The sequence below is a fragment of the Hyla sarda genome, chromosome 4 (genome assembly GCF_029499605.1).
Source record: "Hyla sarda isolate aHylSar1 chromosome 4, aHylSar1.hap1, whole genome shotgun sequence".
In the NCBI taxonomy this organism is placed as follows: Eukaryota; Metazoa; Chordata; class Amphibia; order Anura; family Hylidae; genus Hyla; species Hyla sarda.
In genome coordinates, this window is record NC_079192.1 from 298,618,298 (window position 1) to 298,639,909 (window position 21,612).

At 44.3% G+C, this 21,612-nt stretch overlaps 1 long non-coding RNA gene across 2 annotated transcripts in view; it reads right to left on the reverse strand.

Annotated features, from left to right (window-relative positions):
* Positions 1-295: 295 nt before the first annotated feature.
* The window catches only part of LOC130369415 (uncharacterized), a 32,069-nt gene continuing 10,752 nt past the window's right edge, over positions 296-21,612 (reverse strand). For both annotated transcript variants that reach the window (XR_008892746.1, XR_008892745.1), the window contains 2 exons: positions 644-694; positions 296-550 (listed from right to left, as the gene is read on the reverse strand). This is a non-coding gene — a long non-coding RNA (uncharacterized LOC130369415). The remainder of the gene's footprint in view (positions 551-643; positions 695-21,612) is intronic.

A 21,612-nucleotide genomic window follows, 5' to 3' on the forward strand; every position in this document is an offset into this window, starting at 1 on the left:
ACAGGTTATTAAAACGGTCTGTAGAATCCTCGGGGATTTGTTCAAGGGCTGTCACTGTAAAATCCCTGAATTCACTGTTGTGAGCTTCTAGAGCATGTCTCGACACACTGTGTTTCAGGTATTTGTGGATAACGTTATACCTGTGTCCGTTGAATCTGTTCCTGAGGGTTTGTGATGTACGGCCTATATATTGTAGTTGGCAAGTACATTCTATTAGGTAAATAACATGAGTGGATCCACAATCTATGTGTGTCTTTATAGAAAATGTTTCACCTGTTTGGTTACTGGAAAAGGTTGTTATTTTATTTTTCATATTTGCACATAATTTGCATGATTTGTTCTTACATTTGAAGCAACCTCTATTTAATTCGGGATTCTTGTTACCCTCTCTTTTTCCTCTTTTTTAGTTTGCTGGGTGCGATGTTGTTCTTAATGGTCGGTGCTCTCCTATACGCGAATCCAGGTTTTTCTGGAATGATTTTTCTTAAAATTGGGTCATGTTGGAGGATCTTCCAATGGTCTTGGATGATAGCCCCAATGGTCTTAAAACCTGCAGAATAATCTTGATGTGAGTATTTATGCAATAAAGCAAGAAGACGAACATGGTGAGTGGCCGGTTTTTCTTTTCTTCACATAAATATACCTTTCTGAACCTACAGCTATTGGTCCCCAGTAGCGGCATATACAGAGTGATCTGTGAATGACATCAAAGGCGACATCCATGACAATCAACGAAACAGGGGATGACTTAGTAATGTAGTAAGACAATTGAAAAGCCTAGACACACCCAGCAGACACTTCAGGGCTAATTAGCATACAATGCATGAGCTTATCTAACATAAAGGGGTATTCCAGTCTATAACAATTATCCTCAATTCACAGGGTGGTCCACGTACAGTGCTGGTCTATCTCTTGCAGCTTTCATAGACAATTAATACATCAGTGATGCATGCTTGAACTGCCACTCTAGTCTGACTGCAGATCCCGGTTCTTAAAATCACAATTGGACCCCCTGCGATCAGACTCTTATCCTCTATGCTGTTTTTTTTTATTTCAAAAATGAGTATAAGGAGATTATTCAAACTTTTATTGGAAAAGGGGTTAATTCACATTAATTGACTTTTTTTTTTACACTTTTTTAGTCCCCATGTAGGACTATTACATGAAATCTTTAGATTGCATACATTTGTGGTGAGGGTGTGATGAGGGCAGATGTTATTACCCTAGGGGCAGATGGCATTAACCCCTTGTATTCCTGATGCCAGGGCGTGGTTAACCTCTGCACCACCCGAGGTAGGGCCTCTGACTCTTGACTCTGATGTCAAGTTACGGAACAACGGCAGCTTTATTGAGGCAGGCAGATGGAATAGTCTTTACAGCTCAGTTAGACCCAAGGAGTTGACCAGTGACTTCAGAGACTCGAGGGCTTGCTGGGACTTGTAGTGGACTTGGACATAATGCTGCAGACCCACACTGAATTTAGACTGACTTTGCTAGGACTGACTCGACTTCACCCCTTGTGTAGTTTACCAGGCTTTGACGTTCACCTGTGGGGAACTTGGTGATGGAAGCATGGCTGCTTGACTAGGCCTTGGGTCTCCTCAGGACACCAGACACTCTCAGGTCTTGACTGTACCTCAGCAGAGCTTAGACTCAGAACTTAACTAGATAGCTCCTCCCTGGGTTTATAAGGGAGTGTTTTAGAGGGGCCCCATAGGTCATTCACAAGTCACCTGGTCACTGACACCTTCCCTGGTTACAGGACTTGGTAACAACATTTAAATGCATATGAACATTATAAAGACAATCTCGTACATAACACAAGGAACATATTAACCATACAAGATACATTCAATAAGGGTGGACTCAGGGGTCACTGAAATAGAGTCTGCCACACAGGACAGAAAGGGTACGGGAGTGCAACTCCTGTACTGGGCCACCACACAGTGTTCAATGCTATGCCATAGCACAGCATTGATCAGAGTTATCAGTGCTTCATTGTTTCAGGCTGCCATGGCTTCCTGCAGTATTGGAGTGCCAATTGGATGGCGAGGAGGAAGGTAAGGGCCCCCCTGCTGTCTTCTCAGCTGATCAGGACCCTGTGATTTTGTTGTGGTGGTCCTGATTAGCCTGCTGAGCTAGCCGGGAAGTAAGTAACCCACATTTAGACAAGGCAATCAAATTGGACCACATTGTCTAAAGGGTTAATGCCTCACATCGGCCCAATCAGAGATGTCCGGTATTAACCGCTATCAGCATCTGCTTCCTTAAGAATGTTAAGGGGTTCTTGCATGCACAACCTTAAAAAAAAGTCAATTCCGGGCCTGAAGAAACGACCAGGGGGCTCCACAACTCCTCTTGCCCTGCCGTTTCCATCTTACTGTTCATTGCCTATGTAACTACTTTACCTAATAAAGCGCACAGCAACAGGACTGGTGAGTGAACCGCTTCTTTTTTTCTGTCTTTACTGGATGCATGTTACATGGAACTCCTCAAGCGTGAGCACCACTGCATGTCCGCATGAAGTGCAATCACACTACCTAGTGACCGCAGTACACATCACATATAGGTCCCGGGAGCAGTGCCAGGTGCTCTGTTAATAGGTGTTCTTAAAAAAAAAGTCTATTACACTGTAATTATAATCATGTCCCTGTCATTTCTATCTGTGTTGACCCTAGTTCTGATCTGATAACAGCCCCATTGTGCTGCTCAGTTCTCCTACACTCCTCTCCCTAGCAGGGGATGTGTACCTAAGCAAGCTGTGTCAGCTTTCACATAGATGACTTGGCCAGGAACCAAATAACATATTAGCCTGTATGGGGACATTTAGTGGCTGGAATTATAACAGCCAAATAAAAGGTAAAAACCACAATATTTTTCAAAAACATGTTAGAGAGAGTTTTAGAATTACTATATCTACAAAATATCAATATTTTATGTTGATGGCAGTGTTTCTTTGAGGCTTTTAACCCTCCATTTTTTATTTTCTTGCCATTTCTTGGTGCATTTTGTGATGTATTTAAGTTATGCTGCACTGCTATATTCTGGCACATGGTTTCATGTTATTCTGAAAAGTGCATAGTGGATTAACTGATGGTCAAATCTGATATATAAAATAAGTCCTAAATCATAACATTGGTATCTACTTTAGTTTTTCTGGTCAAATGTTGTCTTCTGATATTGAGACAAAATAACTTTACGTTTTCCTTATCTGTCCACGGCAGGTTGTTCCAAAGGTTCTTATTGTTTGCCTAGTTACTCATGAGCCAAGTCTCATTGCCATCTGATTGCAGCAGTAGAATTACATGGTGGCCATGCAGACGAATAGCCATCTGTGTAATACATAGATAGCTCATGTTCACCAGAGTAGAAGTCAATTGTATGGAGAAGCTCTTTATTCTGGCTTATAGAGAGGGAAGTTCCCTCTAAGATGTCAATATGCTGTAATAAGACGTATGGACAGGTGTTGCCTTTTTGAGACAACAACTTTAGTTGTAATATCAAACACAACAATAGATACACAACTGCACTTCCAGAATAAAAGAGCATGTATATTTTTTGTACGGTTATATATAAGCCATTTAAATGTTTCCGGTATGCTTCTTTGTGGTTATCTTTAGTTTAAGCAGTATATATTAACCTCTATATGCTGTAATACTGATTTACACAACGGCACTGTAAGATCTTTCCAATCCTTAAATTGGCTCTTAAAGAAAAATAATGGTCAACCAAATAATCTTGTGCTGAAAAGTAACAGACAGGCCAATATGTGGTTAGCTTTAGGTCAGGACTAAAAGGGTCTTTGGTGGAGCAGCGAGAGCCTGTCGTCTTTCTAATGATGTTATTAAGTTGTTTTCAATCAGGCAGCTCTCTTCTCTTCTTCTGCTATGTCTATTATGAACCATCCCTAAGGAACTGAGCCTGAAGAACACTGAAGCAAATGATTGGAAAATCAAGCAATGCTGTCCATTACTCACGTTAACAGACTTTTATAATGGAGTGTACCCCTCTTACACACAACTCCTGTTTACTCTTATTAGGAAATTCAGTATGTCAAGAGAGACATACTTCCGTCTTAATTTGTTTCTGAAACATGAGTAAAACATATTAGATACCACAAAGAACATGCAGAAGTAAACCAAATATGTACACAGCATATATCTTGTAATGTCATAATAAGATTACAGCTTTTATGTGTCTATTCCAGGCCATGAATGAAGATATTAGTTCTTGAGAGTACTTGCAATATCTTATTCAACTATGTTGCAACTATTTTCTAGCTGCACGCTTCAACATAGTCTTATATCTAATTTATTCATATTTTCCTTTAGTATATTCCCAGATACATCAAGTTTCATGCAATTTTCTATTGAACACTAAGGTGAGACAGTGAAACTCCATTAAGGTGATACGAACGGATTTACAGCGCGTATTTCGCTGCGGATCCACCGCTGAAGTACCTCTGTATGCTGCCTTTACATGTGCCTGCTCGGAGCCGCAATATGCCGTTACGAGCAGACACACTGCGATGTGCGAGTTGCCGCGCGCATGCGCAGTATACTCGCAAGTCGCGGCAGCTCTCGGCCTAGCTCATAGAGCAGGGGGAGTGGTCGCGATGTGTGCGAGTAAACCGCACATGTGCAGCGACTCGCACATCACTTCAGTGTGTCTGCACGTAGCGGCGTATTGTCGCTCCGAGCAGGCACATGTAAAGGCAGCATGCAGAGGTCCTTCAGCAGCGGATCCGCAGCATAAAAAACGCTGTAAATCTGAACGTACCCTTAGGCTGGGTTCACACAAACCAGAGGTGGAGCAGACACAGAAAAAAACAATCATGGGAAGATTTGCTCCTTTTTTTTTTGTCTGGTTTTGTCTAAGATACTGATCAAAATACTGTAAGTGAACCCAGACTTAAAGGGGATGTATCACCTAGATTTCATTTTACTGAGTAAGATCTTACAAAATCTTCTTGCCAACCCGTTTCTACTTTCTGATTGTACTTTAAATTTGATTTTCAGTACATTATTATGGGAGCGACCATATTGCCTGAGATGTTTTTAACCTCTTGGGGACTCAGGATGTACCTGTACATCCTGGTCCCACTCCCGTGATATAATGCGGTGTCACACGGTGACCCCGCGTCATATCGAGCCAGTCCCGGCGTCTAACGGTAGCCTGGACCCAGGGCTAATAGCGCGCATCCCAGAACGCAACAGGAGGGTGCCAGACCCTGCCTACTGAGCGTCCGATCGGCGATTGATTGCTCCAATCCTGAAATCCAAAGGCATTTATCAGTGTATTGAATCAATGTACTGCATGTTATAGTCCCTTATGAGGGCTATAACACTAGATTTAACACCTTCCCTAATAAAAGTTTTAATCACCCCCTTTTCCCATAAAAAAAGTCTAAAAAATAAACATATATGGTATCGCCGTATGCGTAAATATCCAAACTATAAAAATATATTATTAATTAAAGCGCACGGTCAATGGCGTATGCGCAAAAAAAAATCCAAAGTCCCAAATTGCGTATTTTTGGTCCCTTTTTATACCATAAAAAATGAATAAAATGCGATCAAAAAGTCCAATCAAAACAAAAATGGTACCGATAAAAACTTCATATCACGGTGCAAAAAATTATCCCCCATACCGCCCCATACGTGGAAAAAAAAAGTATAGGGGTCAGACGGGGACAATTTTTAACGTATAAATTTTCCTGCATGTAGTTATGATTTTTTTTCAGAAGTATTATAAAATCAAACCTATATAAGTAGGGAATTATTTTAATCATATGGACCTAGGGAATAAAGGTAAGATGTCATTTTACAGAAAAATGTACTGCGTAGAAACAGAAGCCTCCAAAAGTTACAAAATGGCGTTTTTTCTTCCATTTTGTCGAACAATGATATTTTTTTTCCGTTTCGTCTTGACATTGAAAAGTTAAAAAAATTATCCCTTTTTTGGGATAATGGTGGGTTGTGTATGGGTAGGTCTGGCTGGTAGTAGCAGTACATCCCTTTGGTGATGATTAATTTCAGGTTGTAAGACCAGATGAAAAAAAGCTTTGTCATCATGTACTCTAATGTGAAGATACTGCTGCTGATCTTACCCCTTGCTGAGGTAGCGTTGGCAGTGATAGTGAAGCCTTGATTCAGTGGTAGCGGAGAGTGGAACCCTGCTTGGCATGTGTTGAAAAGCCATGGCAAGGTAGCTGTGTAACTTGTCCCTATGAAATTCAATTTAGCTTCCTTCTCGGAAGGTGAAAAAAATTCACCCATTCTGGCTTTATACCATGGGTCTAAGAAAGTACTTTTTCCTTCAAGCGCACAATATGCCTGTTAGTGTCAGCAGGCAGTGGTAGACTAAAGGTATTTGTAGCCAGCAGGCATTATTGAACTGATAATTGATGCTAGGCCTTGTGATGTCACTCAATGTTGTTAGAGTCGTAATTCTTAAACTTGGACCCTGGACAAACCTTAATTTCTGTTTTCAGAGTTGCATCAGGATTGGTATCTGTCACGATGCCGGCTGGCAGGTAGTGGATCCTCTGTGCCAGAGAGGGATAGCGAGGACCGTGCTAGTGGACCGGTTCTAAGACACTACTGGTTTTCACCAGAGCCCGCCGCAAAGCGGGATGGTCTTGCTGCGGCGGTAGTGACCAGGTCGTATCCACTAGCAACGGCTCACCTCTCTGGCTGCTGAAGATAGGCGAGGTACAAGGGAGTAGGCAGAAGCAAAGTCGGACGTAGCAGAAGGTCGGGGGCAGGCGGCAAGGTTCGTAGTCAGGGGAGATAGCAGAAGTTCTGGTACACAGGCTTTAAACACACAAAACGCTTTCACTAGGCACAAGGGCAACAAGATCCGGCAAGGAAGTGCATGGGAGGAGGATAGATATAGTCAGGGACCAGGTGGAAGCCAATTAGGCTAATTGGGCCAGGCACCAATGATTGGTGCACTGGCCCTTTAAGTCTCAGGGAGCTGGCGCGCGCGCGCCCTAGAGAGCGGAGCCGCGCGCGCCAGCACATGACAGCAGGGGACGGGAACGGGTAAGTGACCTGGGATGCGATTCGCGAGTGGGCGCGTCCCGCTGTGCGAATCGCATCCCCAACGGCCATGACAGAGCAGCGCTCCCGGTCAGCGGGACTGACCGGGGAGCTGCAGGGAGAAAGACGCCGTGAGCGCTCCGGGGAGGAGCGGGGACCCGGAGCGCTAGGCGTAACAGTACCCCCCCCTTAGGTCTCCCCTTCTCTTTATCCGGTAACTGCCTCCCCTGGGATGAGGACACCGGGAAAGGATGGAGGGATTCCTCAACGGCAGGCAGAACAGCAGGAGTAGGAATGGGGAGAGAGGGCAGAGGGCGAGACCTGGCACGGGGCAGTGTGACACCAGGACGAGGGCCATGCGGGGACACAGGGGCTTGCCTGATGGGACTGGGAGGGGGGGAGAGGCATTTCCTGTGGCAGGCAGAGTCCTTAATGACCTTAGGGGGACCGGATACAGGAGGAACCACAGGGTCACGGCAGGGAGTACTGGGAACCGGTTGAAGGCAGTCCTTGGAACAAGAGGGGCCCCAACTCTTGATCTCCCCAGTGGACCAATCCAGGGTTGGGGAATGGTGTTGAAGCCAGGGTAGTCCAAGGAGAACTTCAGAAGTGCAATTAGGAAGGACCAAAAATACAATTTCCTCGTGATGAGGTCCGATGCACATTAGGAGGGGCTCCGTGCGGAAACGCACGGTGCAATCCAACCTGGCTCCGTTGACCGCGGAAACGTGGAGTGGCTTGACAAGACGGGTCACCGGAATGCGGAATTTATTCACTAAGGACTCCCGAATAAAATTCCCAGAAGCTCCAGAGTCCAGGCAGGCCACGGCTGAGAGGGAAGAGCTGGCTGAAGTAGAAATCCGAACAGGCACCGTGAGACGTGGAGAAGCCGACTTAGCATCAAGAGACGCCACACCCACGAGAGCTGGGTGCGAGCGTGCGTTTCCCAGACGTGGAGGACGGATTGGGCAATCCACCAAAAAATGTTCAGTACTGGCACAGTACAGACAAAGATTCTCTTCCTTACGGCGATTCCTCTCTTCCAGGGTCAGGCGAGACCGATCCACTTGCATGGCCTCCTCGGCGGGAGGCCTAGGCGCAGATTGCAGTGGAGACTGTGGGAGAGGTGTCCAGAGATCTAAGTCTTTTTCCTGGCGGAGCTCTTGATGCCTCTCAGAAAAACGCATGTCAATGCGAGTGGCTAGATGAATGAGTTCATGCAGGTTAGCAGGAGTCTCTCGTGCGGCCAGAACATCTTTAATGTTGCTGGATAGGCCTTTTTTAAAGGTCGCGCAGAGAGCCTCATTATTCCAGGATAGTTCAGAGGCAAGAGTACGGAATTGTATGGCGTACTCGCCAACGGAGGAATTACCCTGGACCAGGTTCAGCAGGGCAGTCTCAGCAGAAGAGGCTCGGGCAGGTTCCTCAAAGACACTTCGAATTTCCGAGAAGAAGGAGTGTACAGAGGCAGTGACGGGGTCATTGCGGTCCCAGAGCGGTGTGGCCCATGACAGAGCTTTTCCAGACAGAAGACTGACTACGAAAGCCACCTTAGACCTTTCAGTAGGAAACTGGTCCGACACATTGCGAAAGAAAGCCACGGCAAAACTTAGAGTCCCCATTAAATTTGTCCGGCAAGGACAGGCGGAGGCTAGGAGTGGCCACTCGCTGCGGAAGGGGTGCAGGAGCTGGCGGAGGAGATGGTTGTTGCTGCTGTAGCTGTGACTGTACTTGCTGTAGTTGTGACTGGAGTTGCTGTGTCATGGTGGTCAAGTACGACAGCTGGTGATCTTGTTGGGCGATCTGACGAGCTTGCTGGGCGACCAGCGTAGGGAGGTCAGCGACAACTGGCAGAGGAACTTCAGCGGGATCCATGGCCGGATCTACTGTCACGATGCCGGCTGGCAGGTAGTGGATCCTCTGTGCCAGAGAGGGATAGCGAGGACCGTGCTAGTGGACCGGTTCTAAGACACTACTGGTTTTCACCAGAGCCCGCCGCAAAGCGGGATGGTCTTGCTGCGGCGGTAGTGACCAGGTCGTATCCACTAGCAACGGCTCACCTCTCTGGCTGCTGAAGATAGGCGAGGTACAAGGGAGTAGGCAGAAGCAAAGTCGGACGTAGCAGAAGGTCGGGGGCAGGCGGCAAGGTTCGTAGTCAGGGGAGATAGCAGAAGTTCTGGTACACAGGCTTTAAACACACAAAACGCTTTCACTAGGCACAAGGGCAACAAGATCCGGCAAGGAAGTGCATGGGAGGAGGATAGATATAGTCAGGGACCAGGTGGAAGCCAATTAGGCTAATTGGGCCAGGCACCAATCATTGGTGCACTGGCCCTTTAAGTCTCAGGGAGCTGGCGCGCGCGCGCCCTAGAGAGCGGAGCCGCGCGCGCCAGCACATGACAGCAGGGGACGGGAACGGGTAAGTGACCTGGGATGCGATTCGCGAGCGGGCGCGTCCCGCTGTGCGAATCGCATCCCCAACGGCCATGACAGAGCAGCGCTCCCGGTCAGCGGGACTGACCGGGGAGCTGCAGGGAGAAAGACGCCGTGAGCGCTCCGGGGAGGAGCGGGGACCCGGAGCGCTAGGCGTAACAGTATCTAAATAAAGTGAAGAAGAAAAAGCTTTTGTATAAAAAGCCATCAGCTGACAGTGGTGGACTGGTGGGAGTTTTAGTAGCCAGCGTCCAGCAGGTGATGCTGGAATGGTGGGAGTTCTGATAGCTAGCGGACAGCAGGTGGTGGTTGACTGATGGTGGGTAGTGGCCAACATACAGCAGGTGGTGGACTGGTGGTAGTTGTAGCAGCCAGCTATCATTGGTCTTTTTTTGTACTTTATTGGCTATTTTATTTAGTAACAACTTAAAACTAAAAATATTACGAAGCTGTTCCCCCACTCTTGAGATTGCTTGTTAAAGAATAAAACAGAAGTAAATGAGAAAAGTCTTCTCATCGATAAAGCCAAATTTCTTTTCTTCTTTATTTAGAAATAGTAGCAATAGATTTTAAGCTGTGAGTTTGTATGGCTTTGGCACATTTTCTAGATATTGCTCTGACATAACATATGTTAGTTATTAGTAAATATTGATGAACAGCCAAAAATGAAATTGCATTCAAATGGCTGTCAGTTTATTAAACGGGTCTGTACTTTCAGGGTATGGCTGTATTATTTAATCTGCTCATCATGGTAATGATAGCCATGGGAGGCTTATAAATATAATTAAATGAATATGTAAAATTACTTTCCCACAGTTAAACTCACTTTTGGTAAAGGAAAAGAATCTCAAAATAGGATTTTAAAACTGAAATAAATTATTGGTACTGAAGCATAAAAGTCCTTCACATATATTAAGAACATTCCTCCATCTGGCTTGAGAAGCTATTGCTATGTCTGTCTAGCCTACTAACAGGGTCAAACTGGTCCACCAGAGAACCCGAAGTTCCTTCCGTTGATAAGCTTTCAAATTAATATGCACCAATCATGCATGGCTAATACATATATTCCTATAGGTTAGATCAGGTTAACTCTACTGTCAGTATAATATGATACAGTGAAGCAAAAAAGTATTTAGTCAGCCACCAATTGTGCAAGTTCTCCCACTTAAAAAGATTAGAGAGGCCTGTCATTTTCACCATAGGTATACCTCAACTACGAGAGACATAATGAGAGAGAAAAAATCCATAAAACCCCATTGTCTGATTTTTAAAGAATTTATTTGCAAATTATAGTGGAAAATAAGTATTTGGTCACCTACAAACAAGCAAGATTTCTGGCTCTCACAGACCTATAACTTCTTCTTTAACCTGTTGGGGACGGAGGGCATATGGATAAGCCCTCGCGTCCTGGTACTTAAGGACGGAGGGCGTAGCTGTATGCCCTCCACATTTCCGATCACCGCCTATCGCCGGGCGGTGATCGGACCAGGATGACTTCTGATATCTATCAGCAGGCATCCCGTGGTAATGCATAAGGAGGTCCTGAAACCCCATATGTCGGCGATCGCCGCAAATCGATGGTCAATTCAGACCAGCGATTTGCGGCAGCAGGAGGAGTGCGGCGTGGAGAAGGCTGCAGTGAAGATAGCGGTAAGGGATCTTGTCTGTGGCCTTCTAAAAGCTGCAAAACTACAACTCCCAGCATGCCCAGACAGCCAAAGGCTGTCTGGGCATGCTGGGAGTTGTAGTTTTGGAACATCTGGAGGGTCACAGTTTGGAGACCACTGTGTAGTGGTCTCTAAACTGTGGTCCTCCAGATGTTGCAAAACTACAACTTTCAGTATGCACTGACTGTCTGGGCATGCTGGGAGTTGTAGTTTTGCAACATCTGAAGTAGCAGTTTGGAGACCACTATACGGTGGTCTCCAAACTGTAGCCCTCCAGATGTTGCAACAGTACAATTCCCAGCATGGCCAGACAGTCAGGGATGCTGGGCGTGTAGTTCTGCAATATCTGGGCCTTCATATGTTGCAGAACTACAACTCCCAGCATGCCCGGACAGTCTGGGCATGCTTGGAGTTGTAGTTTTGCAGCATCTTGAGGGCTACAGTTTGGAGACCACTACTTAGCGGTCTCCAAACTGTTCTTCCCCAGTTGTTGCATAACTACAACTCCTAGCATGCCCAGGCATGCTGGGAGTTGTAGTTCTGCAACATATGAAGGGCCAGATATTGCAGAACTACACGCCCAGCATCCCTGACTGCCTGGCCATTCTGTGAATTGTAGTTTTGCAACAGCTGTAGGCACACTGGTTGGGAAACACTGAGCTAGAGTCTGTTTCCTAACTCAGTGATTCCAACCCGTGTGCCTCAAGCTGTTGCAAAACTACAACTCCCAGAATGCTCTGACAGACCGCACATGCTGGGAGTTGTAGTTTTGCAACAGCTGGAGGCACACAGGTTGGAATCACTGAGCTAGAGTTTTTTTCTAACTCAGTGGTTCCCCACCAGTGTGCCTACAGCTGTTGTAAAACTACAACTCCCAGCATGTATGGTCTGTCAGTGCAATCTGGGAGTTGTCATTTTGCCAAAGCTGAAGGTTTGGGGCGCCCCCCCCCCCCCCTGTCAATATACAGGTTACATTCACACAGGTGGGTTTACAGTGGGTTTCCCTCTACAAGTTTGAGCTGCGGCAAATTTTCCACCACAGCTCAAACTCCCAGTGGAAAACTTACTGTGAACCCCTGCCTGTGTGAATGTACCCTAAAAACACTACACTACACTAACAAATAATAAAAAGTATATACACCGCCTTACACGATCCCCCCCCCCCCCCCCCAATAGAAATGAAAAACGTCTCATACAGCAGTGTTTCCTAAACGGAGCCTCCAGCTGTTGCAAAACCACAACTCCCAGTATTGCCGGACAGCCATAGACTGTCCTGGCAGGCTGGGAGTCTTGCAATAGCTGGAGGCACCCTGTTTGGGAAACACTGCTGTAGGGTTTTGGTGGAGACAAGCCCCATCCTTGTAACCGGGTCCACCCCTATTGCAAATTCCTCATTTAGGCCTCAAATGCGCATGGCGCTCTCTCACTTCAGAGCCCTGTCGAATTTCAAGGCAACAGTTTAGGGTCACATGTGGGGTATTTCCATACTCGGGAGAAATTGCGTTACAAATTTTGGGGGGATTTTTCTCCTTTTACCCCTTATGAAAAGGCAAAGTTAGTGTAAAAAAATTACAATATTTACACTAACATGCTGGTGTTGCCCCATACTTTTCATTTTCACAAGAGGTAAAAGGAGAAAAAGACCCCCAAAATTTCTAACGCAATTTCTTCTGAGTACGGAAATACCCCATATGTGTACGTAAAATGCTCTGTGGACGAACTACATGGCTCAGGAGTGAGAGAGCGCCATGTACATTTGAGGCCTAAATTGGTGATTTGCACAGGGGTGGCTGATCGTTACAGCGGTTCTGACATGAACGCAAAAAAAAAACACCCACATATGACCCCATTTTGGAAACTACACCCCTCACGGAACGTAACAAGGGGTATAGTGAGCCTTAACAACCCACAGCTCTTTGACAAATTTGTTGTTAAAGTTGGACATGAAAATTAAAAATTTGATTTTTTTCCCCTGAAATGCTGGTGTTACCCCAAATTTTTCATTTTCACAAGGGGTAATAGGAAAAAGCCCCACAAAATTTGTAACCCCATTTCTTCTGAGTATATAAATACCCCATATGTGGATGTAAAGTGCTCTGTGGGTGAACTACAATACTCAGAAGAGAAGGGGCGCCATTGGGCTTTTTGAGAGAGAATTAGGCTGGAATTGAAGGCTGTGTGTGTTTACAAAGCCCCCATGGTGCCAGAACAGTGGACCCCCTCCACATGTGACCCCATTTTGGAAACTACACCCCTCACGGAATGTAACAAGGGGTGCAGTGAGCATTTACGACCCACAGGTGTGACAGATTTTTTTGAACAGTCGTCCGTAAAAATGAAAAATGTAATTTTTCATTTGCACAGCCCACTGTTCCAAAGATATGCCAAATGCCAGTGGGGTGTAAATGCTCACTGCACCCCTTATTAAATTCTTTGAGGGGTGTAGTTTCCAAAATAGTATGCCATGTGTTTTTTTTTTTTTGACTGTTCTGGCATCATGGGGGCTTCCTAAATGCGACGTGCCCCCAAAAACTATTTCAGCAAAATTCGCTCTCCAAAAGCCCAATGTCGCTCCTTCCCTTCTGAGCCCTCTAGTGCACCCGCAGATCAGTTTACATCCACATATGAGGTATTTCCTTACTCGAGAGAAATGGGGTTACAAATTTTGTGGGGCATTTTCTCCTATTATTCCTTGTGAAAATGAAAAGTTTGGGGTAACACCAGCATTTTAGTGTTAAAAATAAAATTTTTCATTTTCACGTCCCACTTTAACGAAAGTTCGTCAATCACCTGTGGGGTTAAGGCTCACTGTACCCCTTGTTACGTTCCTTGAGGGGTGTAGTTTCCAAAATAGTAGGCCATGTGTTTTTTTTGTGCTGTTCAGGCATCATAGGGGCTTCCTAAATGCGACATGCCCCCCAAAAACCATTTCAGCAAAATTTGCTTTCCAAAAGCCAAATGTGACTCCTTCTCTTCTGAGCTTTGTAGTTCACCCGCAGAGCATTTTACGTCCTAACATGGGGTATTTCCATACTCAGAAGAGATGGGGTTACAAATTTTGGGGGGCATTTTCTCCCGTTTGTAAAAATTGTAAATTTGGGGAAAAAACTCCACTTTAGTGAAAAAAAATTTTTTCTTCATTTACACATCCGACTTTAACGAAAAGTCGTCAAACACCTGTGGGGTGTTAAGGCTCACTGGACCCCTTGCTACGTGCCTTGAGGGGTGTAGTTTCCAAAATAGTAGGCCACGTGTTTGCTGTTCTGGCACCATAGGGGCTTCCTAAATGTGACATGCCCCTCAAAAGCCATTTCAGAAAAATTCACTCTCCAAAATCCCATTGTTGCTCCTTCCCTTCTGAGCCCTCTACTTATTCGAGAGAAATTGGGTTACAAATGTTTTTTGTTTTTTTTTGGGGGGGGGAGCTTTTTCTCCTATTACCTTGTAAAAATTTAAAATGTCAAAAATGAAGATTTTTTATTTTCTCCTTCACTTTACTGCTATTCCTGTGAAACACCTAAAGGGTTAACAAACTTTCTGAATGTCATTTTGAATACTTTGAGGGGTGCAGTTTTTATAATGGGGCATTTATGGGGTATTTCTAATATGAAGGCCTTCAAATCCACTTCAAATCTGAACTGGTCCCTGAAAAATTCTGATTTTGAAAATTTTGTGAAAAATTTGAAAATTGCTACTGAACTTTGAAGCCCTCTGATGTCTTTCAAAAGTAAAAACATGTTAACTTTATGATGCAAACATAAAGTAGACACATTGTATATGTGAATCAATATATCATTTATTTGGAATGTCTATTTTCCTTACAAGCAGAGACCTTCAAAGTTAGAAAAATGCAAAATTTTCTATTTTTTTATCAAACTTTGGAATTTTTCACCAAGAAATGTTGCAAGTATCGACAAAAATTTACCACTAACATAAAGTAGAATATGTCACAAAAAAACTATCTCGGAATCAGAATGAAAAGTATTAATGCTTAAAGTGACAGTGGTCAGAATTGCAAAAAATGCTCCCGTCCATAGGGTTATAATGGGCTCCGTCCCCGAGGGGTTAAGAGTCTCCTCTGTCCTCCACTCGTTACCTGTATTAATGGCACCTGTTTGAACTTGTTATCAGTATAAGACTCCTGTCCACAATCTCAAACAGTCACACTCCAAACATCACTATGGCCAAGACCAAAGAACTGTCGAAGGACACCAGAAAATAAATTGTAGACCTGCACCAGGCTATGGAAACTGAATCTGCAATAGGCAAGCAGCTTGGTGTGAATAAATCAACTGTGGGAGCAATTATTAGAAAATGGAAGACATACAAGACCACTGCTAATCTCTCTCGATCTTGGGCTCCACGCAAGTTCTCACCCTGTGGTGTCAAAATGATCATAAGAACGGTGAGCAAAAATCCGAGAACTACACGGTGGGACCTAGTGAATGGGACCAAAGTAACAAAGGCTACCACCAGTAACACACTTCGCCTCCAGGGACTCAAATCATGCAGTGCCAGACGTGTTCCCCTGCTTAAGCCAGTACATGTCCGGGCCCATCTGAAGTTTGCTAGAGAGCATTTGGATGATCTAGAAGAGGATTAGGAGAATGTGATATGGTCAGATGAAACCAAAGTAGAACTTTTTGGTAAAAACTCGTTGTGTTTGGAGGAGAAAGAATGCTGAGTTGCATCCAAAGAACACCATACCTACTGTGAAGCATGGGGGTGGAAACATCATGCTTTGGGGTTGTTTTTCTGTTAAGGAACCAGGACGACTGATCTGTGTAAAGAAAAGAATGAATGGGGCCATGTATCGTGAGATTTTGAGTGAAAACCTCCTTCTATCACCAAGGGCATGGAAGATGAAACATGGCTGGGTATTTAAGCATTACAATGATCCCAAACACACCACCCAGGCAATGAAGGAGTGGCTGCGTAAGAAGCATTTCAAGGTCCTGGAGTGGCCTAGCCAGTCTCCAGATCTCAACCCCATAGAAAACCTTTGGAGGGAGTTGAATGGCTGTGTTGCCCAGCGACAGACCCAAAACATCACTGCTCTAGAGGAGATCTGCATGGAGGAATGGGCCAAAATACCAGCAACAGTGTGTGAAAACCTTGTGAAGACTTACAGGAAACGTTTGACCTCTGTCATTGCCAACATAGGGTATATATCAAAGGATTGAGATGAACTTTTGTTATTGAACAAATACTTATTTCCCACCATAATTTGCAAACAAATTCTCTAAAAATCAGACAATGTGATTTTATGGATTTTTTTTTCTCATTGTGTCTCTCATAGTTGAGGTATACCTATGATGAAAATTACAGGCCTCTCTCATCTTTTTAAGTGGGAGAACTTGCACAATTGGTGGCTGACTAAATACTTTTTTGCCTCACTGTATATCTAATTGTTAAAATCAGTAAGCGATCTTTAGGCCCTAATTTATGTCTAAGGCAGGGTTCCGAGACCAACCTGTGCAGAGTGTATCCGTTGTCACTAGGACCACATGGACATCCACATAGAAGGCAATGTTTTCTACACTTAGTCTGTCGAAAGAAGGAGCAAGTTTATTCTTTTGGCTGCAGAATTGCCTCTGTGCAGTGGAATCCCATTGACAGTAAAGGGATTCTGCTGCATTGGAATTATGCTCGGAAATTCTGTTGTCTGAACCCCGCTTGAATGCATTCTGCCCTCCTTCCACCCCATTGTCGCAGGAAAAAGAATGTACCTTAAAATCTTTATAAAAAGACTGTGAGTTTATGGAACAGTCTACCTCAGGAACTGGTCAAAGCTGGAACAATTAAAAAGGTCCAAAACAGTGTTAGATACATTCCTAGAACAAAATAACATTAATGCTTATGCAGAAATATTAAATGACATCCATTTCCCTTAGTCCAACCATACCCCTTTCCTTCAATTCCTTGGTTGAACTTGATGGATGTATGTCTTTTTTCAACCATACTATGTAACTTGCCTAATGGAATATATGCTTGTAACTGCAAAGCTCTCTGTAATGGGTTTCTGTCTGCATTCTTATCCCTCCTGTTATCAGCTGAGGCCTTTCTTATTGCCATGATGATGCCTAGCCCTGTCAGGAAGGGTGGAGTACAAACCAATTGTATATTGCCTTGACGTCCACATCCTGTGGAGCTGGGCTATAAATATAGAACCTCAGTTGTTCTCTGTATGTTGCCTATGATAAATATATTTCTCCAAGCACTAGCTCCTTTCCTGCATTTATTATCCTGATCTCTGGTGTTCCTGATCTTTGCCTTGTTCTTTGACTGCCCATTTGCTTAGTGTTTTGGAACGGTGAAACTTTCTGGTTTTGACTCTGCTTTGTTTGTCTGTGCCAGTTTGCTGTTTTATATATGTTTTATGCTCCCTGGTTTGTGCTCTGGTTTAACCTGTTGTCATTGTAAAATTTACAATCAGTTAAGAATGCTTGGCTTAATTTAGTGATCATGACATCATAGAGTAAAAAAAGCTGCTTGCTACACATTAAGAAGAAGTCTGCAAAGTGTGCAGTTTATGAGCAACCCAATGCAATAGAAAAGGGTATAACGTCTGCAGAATGGCCTTAAAGGGATACTCCACTGGCCAGCATTCAGAACTAAATGTTTGGAATGCTGTTTTCGTGCTGCAGGGGTCGGGAACGTCCCTCATGACGTCGTGACCACGCCCCCTCCCAGAGACTTGCATGGAGGGGGCAGGGCTGTGACATCACAAGGGGCGTGATCAACCACCGCATTTAGTTCCAAATGCTGGCCAGTGGAGTACCCCTTTAATACTCACTTTGAAGTAATGTCCTGTCTAAAATATACTCTTACTATAAGTTTCCATTTTTTCCTGTAAACCTTGAGGAGAACCAATAAAGTATTTTTTTTTTATTTACCCAGAGATACCTAGTGCAGAGATAATATAATTTATAAGAGATTATATTTCTGTACAGCTATATGTTCTATGTTAAATAAACTGGAAAGAAGCCACCAAAATGAATTAATATAATGAAGATCAAAGATGAAGAAAGATCATACAAGTGAGGTTTGCGTGCAGAAGACACAGAAGCCTGGATATGCAGTAATCACTTTATTTAAGAAAGCAATGGATCAATAAAACAATCTCATATAGGCTGTGCAGAGTAATCCCAGGAGACAGCAATTTCTTAGGTCATAAAAATAACTTTTCCAATTGATGAACACCCTACATGACTTACACTCTGAAGGACTACTAATAGAGATGAGCGAACTTACAGTAAATTCAATTCGTCACGAACTTCTCGGCTTGGCAGTTGATGACTTATCCTGCATAAATGAGTTCAGCTTTCAGGTGCTCCGGTGGGCAGGAAAAGGTGGATACAGTCCTAGGAAAGAGTCTCCTAGGACTGTATCCACCTTTTCCAGCCCACGGGAGCACCTGAAAGCTGAACTCATTTATGCAGGATAAGTCATCAACTGCCGAGCCGAGAAGTTTGTGACGAATCGAATTTACTGTAAGTTTGCTCATCTCTAACTACTAACTTTCCAGCCAGTAAACATCTGTCCTAGTTGTGAAATGTGTATTTTTGAGAAGGACTTATGGATATAATATAGTATAAGATATAATCTGGATACATCTTTTAGTTTTGTAGCACTATTGTTAAAAATGGAAGAAATCATCCTGTTTTTCTGCTTTTTCCTGTATTTGTTTGTGGCAGCTGCTATGTAACTATCTCACAGCTCAACTATTACTAAAGATCAACTAATCAAGAGTAAGATGAAGTCTTGATATAATCTACTTTTTTTTCTAGTATCTCCAGATGTTTTCTGGATCTTCCTTGTGCAGTCTTTGTATCTGTATTTTGAAGTTGCTGTTGTGAAACTCAGTTTACATTGTTGCACTATCTGATCGTGCTATTCATGTTTCGACATATACCTGTCTTCTGCTCTACCATCATGTCTCTCCTGTGCCTGACTCAGATTGTTGACCCCAAATCTGTTCCATCCTCCTTGATCCCCTTGTCTGTTATTGACTCTGTCTCTGCCTAACCTCTGTGTACCATATTGATGCTCTTGAGCTCAACCTGGACTGCTGACTACACTGCTAGCCTGATGCCCTGGTGTCTTGCACCAATTCCAACCGGTTTGCTGAACCAGCAGTGTTCCACATGAAGACCAGACTTGTGAGTGGCTTGGTACTCTCTGGTAGAAAAAGTCCAGCTTCCTCATTCTGGAGCAGGAATAATGCTGAAACCTAAATGGTTTTTGCCCAAAGCCAAACCAGTTTGGTAGCACAGCTAGTCTACACTGATTGGTTTGTTACAGTATTAATGTTCCCCCCGCTGAGGTCAGCATAACATAGTGCTTCCAATATGCTCATAATTTGTGATTTATTTACATTCTGGCCCTCATTTACTTAGAAAATCGGGTTGTAAGTCTATCTTGCTTTCTTACCCGACTGCTTTTTTCCCCTGGTATTTATTATTATGTCGCATCCTGTTTGTCGCACGTGGGTTTTGTTGGTTTTGGTTTCCAACTCCTCTGAGCTGTCGGGAAAAAATCAACAACAATTCAACAAATTCGGGTTGGAAACCTTTATAAATACGTGGGAAAGCTCAGAAATGTCGGGTTACGCCCTTTTTTCGGGTTTGGGAGAATCCACATCGGGTCCGTGGGGAAAAAATGTTGCATCGTGTCGCAGACTGGCAGACAAAGATGCGACAAAAAAACCCGACAAAAGAAGTCGGGTTTAGAATAGTAAATGAGGGCCTCTGTGTATACGGGTGAGATCCATTCGGAATCTACAACTTATTTCTCATGTCATCTTTACATGTTGCCTATTTAGACAGATCTGCATGAAAAAATTCCAATGACCACTCATTAGTTGATTGTCAGCTTTTAATGACTTCTATCTAATGTATGGCCAACATAAAACAGGACATTAGGACACAACCAAAAAAATTACCCTGAAATTATGATGAAAAAGTTATATAATAGTTTTTAACAAACAAGAATGCCATTAACCATCCAGCCTAGAACTTCAAAGCAACAGTACGTATGCCAGTAATGTAAATATGTACATTTGTAAGAAAAATAAAAGGTTCATTTAAGGTGTTTTCATATCTGTATTGGAAGTTCTTTATAGGAAAACTGTCAGCTGATTCACTCTGGGTTATAGTGCGGGTAAACCTGGGTAAAATGATGTTTTACTTACAAAAATCAGTCAAGATGTTTCTTAGTTACAGGCTCAGTTGCTAGTAAGCAAATACCGTATTTTTCGCCGTATAAGATGCACTTTTTCTTCCCCAAAACTGGGGGGAAAAAGTCGGTGCGTCTTATACGGCGAATACACCCCTATCGCGGCGGTCCCTGTGGCCATCAATGGACGGGACCCGCGGCTAATACAGGACATCATCGCGGTGATGCCCTGTATTAACCCTTCAGACGCGGCGATCAAAGCTGACCGCCGCGTCTGAAGGGAAAGTGACACTAACCCGGCTGTTCAGTCGGGCTGTTCGGGACTACCGCGATTTTACCGCGGCGGTCCCGAACAGCCCGACTGAATAGCCGAGTTAGTGCTTACAGGACACCGGGAGGGACCTTACCTGCCTCCTCGGTGTCTTCTCCGTTCAGGGATCCCCTGTATGGCCGGCGCTCTCCTTCCTCGTCATCACGTCGTCGCGTACGTGCGTCGGCGTGCGTAACGACGTGATGGCGGCGACGGAGAGCAAGGATACCCAGCAGCAGAGACGTTCCGGAGCGACGGGGACACGGCAACAGCGATGGAGCGACATCCAGGGCAACGGTGACGGGTCCGGAGCGGCAGGGACACGTGAGTATTACCTCCTATGCAGTGGTCTTCAATCTGCGGACCTCCAGATGTTGCAAAACTACAACTCCCAGCATGCCCGGACAGCCAATGGCTGTCCGGGCATGCTGGGAGTTTTAGTTTTGCAACATCTGGAGGTCCGCAGGTTGAAGACCACTATTGGGTTCAAAATCTAAATTTTTTTAGATTTTGCACCTATAAATTGGGTGCGTCTTATATGCCAGTGCGTCCTATAGGATGAAAAATACGGTAAGTCCCTTTGCATAATGAAGGCGGGAGTCAACTTTCCTGCCTCCTTCTTCAGTGCTTTCATATGCCCACCCATCTTCTGAATATGCATAGGTCTTCACGGTCTTATGACTAGAATTGCAGAGCGCTCACGCCACATCCCTAGGTGATGAGCAATGAGGAGAAGGCTGGGCCTGCGCTGTTCCTTTAGCATAGCATGCACAAGAACAGAGGCTTTAATGCTATTAGGACATGAGAGTGAAGATTTATGCATATGCAGAAAATAGGCGGGCATATGGGAGCACGGTTAAAGGAGGCAGGGAAGCTCAGAAAGCCGGTTCCCACTTCCACTGCGCAAAAGGACATATTTGCATACTAGCAACGGGGAGTGTTAAAATCGACTGGACTGATTTTTGTAAGTAATACATCATTT